Source organism: Orycteropus afer, unplaced genomic scaffold (assembly GCF_000298275.1).
Source record: "Orycteropus afer afer isolate SDZICR_OR568_19922 unplaced genomic scaffold, OryAfe1.0 scaffold00086, whole genome shotgun sequence".
Taxonomy (NCBI): Eukaryota; Metazoa; Chordata; class Mammalia; order Tubulidentata; family Orycteropodidae; genus Orycteropus; species Orycteropus afer.
In genome coordinates this window covers 10,877,653-10,883,397 of record NW_006921673.1, presented here as the reverse complement: position 1 = coordinate 10,883,397, position 5,745 = coordinate 10,877,653, and positions in this window count along the sequence as shown.

The window sequence follows — 5,745 nt, the reverse complement described above, 5'->3', positions numbered from 1 at the left end:
ATTACTCTTTTTTTTTTTTTAACTTTTTATTGGGATATCAGTAAAATTTTATAGAGCAAATTGGTTTTCCATTCAACAATTCATACACATTTTGTTTGGGACATTCATTGCAATGCACACAATGTCATAGCACTTTTTTCCTCTCTGTGTTTACCATTTCCACTCATCCTTATTTCCTATCCCTTCCTGCCTTCTGAGCCTTATCTCTGGGAAAATGCCTTTTTGATCTCATGTGGTTGATTTTTTCTAAGGATCGTGTACTTCCCTAATAATATTGTTCACATTATAAGCCTATCTATTGAAATCACCCCTGTGGCTCAACTTTGAGCACTTTTGAAGGAACTGTGTGAATAAGTTTAATTCCATAAGAAATCTGTAAAGAAATGTCTTTCTCACCATCCAAGATTATATTTTACAAACATTTTAACTTTTAGGACATTTAAAGAACTGTTTCCCGACTGGTGGTGCAGCGCCTAAGGCATTTGACTGCTAACCAGAAGGCTGGTGGTTCAAACTCACCAGCCACTCCTTGGAAGGAAGACTGAGCAATCTATTTCCATAGAGATAAAGCCTCGGAAACCCAAGGAGGGGTCACAATAAGACAGAATCACCTTGATGGCCGTGAGTTTGGTTTTAGTTTTTTTATTTAACGATGTGACCAAAACTTTCTTTGAATGTTTTTCTCTTCTTTCTGTATTGCAAGGACCCTCTGCTTTCATTGTAGGGGTCTACATACTTGATGTTCAAGCTATTATACACTGTCTCACTTATCCTTTATTCTCATTATTGAATTAGTATCTTTCATCTATGTCCTATAATCAGATCGTCTTCAATTTAACTTCTTATTCCATTTCCATTTGATCACTTCAGATATAATGATTTTCTGTCACCTGACTTCAATGTAGTTATCTTTTTCCATTTATTAGGTACTTCCTAAAACTGGTATATTTTCATTACCTTAACATATATTTTATTTTCATAATTTAACTTCAGGCCCTTAAATGCCTTTGTTATTCATAAAAGGCCTGCCTAGCCATGTGTCTTATGTATAAAAATACTTGATAACATGATAACAGAATAGTTACTGAATCTAAAAAGAGCAATTTAAAGATATGCTATGCCAATGACTTACATAACAGGTTAATGTCTATAGATATTCCATTTTTATTAAAGAACATTTTTATGTCATTTTTTACTGCATTTGTCAAACAATTATTTGCTCTGTCATTGTGATATTTCAATTTTGGGAAATGATCAAAATATAGTTTGAAAAATTTTAGTACTTTTTTTTTTTAAGAATTGATTTTTGAAACAAAAAATCATACCCAGAACAAGGTAGCAATGGGGTAATTACTGATAAAAGTATACATTATCCCAAAAAAATATCATTTTGTAAATAAATAGAAATCTCAGTAAGGAGCCACATCTCACAGAATATGAAATGTAAAAGAGGATACTTTAAAATATAAGCAGAGAATAAAGTAAATAGAGAAACAAATGCCTTAGCATGCTTTTCCAACACTTCTTAAACTATTAATTGATTTTAAAATATTATATATGGAGCTCTGGTAGCATAGTGCCTAGGGCACTTGACTGCTAACCAGAAGGCTGGCGATTCAAACCCACCAGCCACTCCTCGGAAGGAAGGCTGGGCAATCCTACTTCCGTAGTGACACTGCCTCTAAAACCCAAGGAGGGGTCGCCATGAGTCTGGGCTGACTCGACGGCAAATAACAACAACAACAACAATGCGCAAGAGGGAGCTCTGATAGCATAGTGACTAAGGCACTTGACTGCTAAGCAGAAGGATGGAGGTTCAAACCCACCAGCCACTCCCCAGAAGGAAGGTTGGGCAATCTACTTCCATAGTGATACCACCTCGGCAACCCAAGGAGGGGTCGCTATGAGTCGGGTCCGACTCAATAGTACATAATAACAACAACAACAACAACAACATGTGCAAGATACTGTTTTTGGTGCCTGCAATATAACAGTCAACAGAAGTCCCTTCCCTGGATTTATATTCTAACTCAAAGAAAGATTAAGGAGGGATAACCACTATGACTAAACTTAAAGGCTGATAAATCAATAGTCAGTATGATGTAACATTGATAGGTATGAGAGGCTACTTTCAAGAAAAGATTCAGGGAAAGATTTTCTGAGAAAGGAGCGTTTAAGCAGATGAATGAGTGAAATGAGGGTGAGATATAAAATAATCTGGAGGAAGAAAAGTATTCCAGGAAGGGGCAAAGCAAGAGCAAAGTCTTAGGGAAGGAATACATTTTGACAAAGACTGAATAAGGCAGGTGTGGCTAGAGTAATGTGACTGGCAAATACCTGGTGTTGGGGCCTTTATACTCTTTTGCTCTCTTCTTATGTCAGGAAGTCTTCACTCCCTTATCAGCACAGGTAGAGCCAGAGGAAGAGTCAGATTTCTTTTTATTTATTGATGTATTTATGTATGTGTGTATGTATTTATTTTATTTATTTAGTTAGTTAGTTATGATTTGGGTGAAAGTTTACAGAGCAAATTCACTTCCCATACAGCAGTTCACATACACTTTGTCTCATGACATTGACTACAATTTACCCCAATGCCATAGCTCCCCTCCCACTTCCTCCCCATAGTTACCCCTTCCCAATGTCCATCACTCCATGCACTACTGCCCCCTGAGCTGTCTCCCTGTGCATAAACAGCCCTTCTTTCTCCCATGATTGTTTTCTCCAAGGAGTGTTATCTACCTCAGGTAAGTTTTCAACTCATATGCCTGTCTTTTGTTTGGCTGAAAGCCACAGGTGTGAATTCAGTTCCAGACCTGAAGGGCAGCAAGGGGCCATAGTCTTAGTGGTTCCATCAGGCTCTATCAAACCAACAAACCAGGTCCCCTTTCTCCTTTTTTTTTTTCTTTCCCCCAAATGATTTTGAGTCTTGTCCCACATAGTTTTCCCTCTCTATACCGATCTCCTACACAGATCCCCCTGCAAGTGGTTGACAGTGGTAGCCAGGCAACATCTAGTTCTGGTTTCATTGTCGAATAGGCTGTGAATCTCATAGTGTACCAGTTGCTTGGACTAATTAAGTCTTTGGTTTTCTTCATTCTTCTTTGCTCTGGATGAGGAAGAGTCAGATTTCTTTGGGTAGGCTGTTCACATCACACATAGCTCATCCTTGATTCATGCATGTTGATCCCAGTCTGTATGAATAATTAGCTGATTGCAAGACATGAGCTGTGTCAGTTATTTCTCATTTAGTTCAAATATATCAATTGTTTTATGGATATATCTCTGAAAGTGTAACATAACTTAAAATTGAAGTATGGAGTAATGAGTAGAGGCTTCTTTGCTAAAGAAGGATTGATAAATATTTCTGGGCATTGAGATGTTAATCTCCCTGAAAAACACATCTGTGTGTTATTCTTATAAAAGGGAACAGGCAGAAATATCTTTCTTCTTCTCTAATACACAACCCCCTCTTTAGGCTAAATGAGGATTCACAAAACCCAAGGACCCACTTTCTGCAAAGTTATTCAGTTTCCAATATTTTGTTAATCATATATGTTATATAATATAAGCATATATTTTATGGAGTCTAATATTTCTGTTGTATAGTGCTTTATTGATAGCAATCTTGGGTATATTTCAATATATCATCTCTCTTTTCCTGACAGATACTTTCTCAGAGTGCACTGTATGTGCAGTTAAGTAAGATGAAATACTCTCTGTTCTATTACAACTTATCCTTGGGTGGCAAGTTTTATGACTACAATGAAATGATGTTGTTACTGAAGTGATCATGGTGAGCCAAGTGTTTTAAGATGCTGAAGGCAGGACCTTATTTTAGGAGCATTTTTATAATCTAGAAGACTAAAGGTACTGAAAAAAAGTGGAAATAAATATTGTATTAATTGCCACATACATTTGGATTTACTCAAACTTTTAAAAATCTGGACCATAGTTTCTCCATATGAAAACACATTACATATAGACTTCATTATTAGGGCTCACCTTTAGGCACAAAAGTTCTCAAATCCACCAACTTGGTATACTTTATATTCTAGATATCCTTACATCCATTGACCACATTAGTGATATCCATGACCACATTAATGCTTTGCTCTGTTCCTCAGGACATTGTTTTCCAAGCAGGGCAAAAGAAATAGCACTCCTAGTATAATGACTATATTTCCAGCTAAAATCACTTTAATTTTGTAGTTAATGAAATAAGTTTAGGCAGAGCTAGGAGTCAGACAACATAAGTGAGAGTTGTGTTGTTATTAGTATTGTTTTAGCATAAATGTATGCATGTACTAATTAATTTATTTATTTTTATTTCTTAGGCATTCTTCATGTGCTCCTTTTCCTACTATACAACTTGAAATTCATTATAATGCCATAGTGAAGGCCAAGGACAATAAGAACAGAAATGTTGTTTGGAAATGGCAGTGCTTATATATTTGTCTGGAGAAAAGAAATCGTGGAAATAGGAAGAACAGTAAGGAGAGAATTGCAGTAAGAGGAATAAGAGTGGCTCAAACCAAGAAAGTAGTATGAATAAGGTGAAAGATCAGATTCTGGATTATTTTGACAATAGATACAACAAAATTTTCTCTTACATTTGACATGGGGTGAGAGAAAGAAAAAGATGAAATCCAAGTTTCTGTTCTTAACAAAAGGAAGTTGGAGCTATCATCAACTGAGAATAAGGAAGTTTTGGATTAGTTAAGCTAGAAATATCTAGTCAACATTCAAGTGAAAATATGAGTAGGAAGTTTTATATGTATAAGTCTAGAGCCTCTCGGAAATATCTATATTAGAGCTATATACTTCTTAGTAGTCATTGTATAAAACAAAACAAATGAATTAAAAAAAAAAAAAAAAAAGTTGCCATGGAGTAGATTCCAATTTGTAGTGAACCCAGGTTTTGCAGAACAGAACTCTGCTTTACAGGATTTTTATTGGCTATGATCTTTCAAAGGTGGGTCATCAGGACCTTCTTTTGAAGCCCCACTAGGTAGATTTATACCACCAATCTTTCAGTTAGTAACTGAAAATTTAATCATTTGAACCAAGGACTCCAGTTATCATATAGATAGATGACAGTTAAACAGTACATAAGAAAATGAAAAGGAATAAGTGTAAAAAGAAGATTCCTCGAGACTAGACTCTAGGACTCTTCTATCTTAAGAAATTCATTAGACTCAAAATCAGATATACTCAATCTGGATATCGAACATTTAATTTGAAATGAAACATTTTTTTTTTTTTTTTAATGAATTGAGGCAGAGACAGGACTTTAAATGGATACCAAAGGAACTGTAAATGAAGTAATTCTTCCTTTTTTTTCAAATTTTTTCACTATAATATTCTGCAATTGGGCACAAGGCAAATTTCTACCTCTAGAGAGCAAAAACTATGCAGTTCGGAAATCATCTTAATAATTTATGTTTTCAAAAATTTTAATGACTTCTGTTTGTAGTAGAGAAATGAGAACTTTCTATTTTTATAAAATAATATCCATATTCTCAATAGACTATAGGAAAAATATTTACACTTAAAAATTCTCATTTCTAACTAATCAGTTAACAAAATCATCAAATGATATCTAAAGATAGATATGTGTTTTGTATTTTTGACTTATTATATTATCATCTATTCCTTTCTGGTGGTGTTGTTGTTGTTAAGTGCCGCCGAGTTGTTTCCAACTCATAGCGACCCCATGCACAGCAGAACGAAACACTGCCCGAT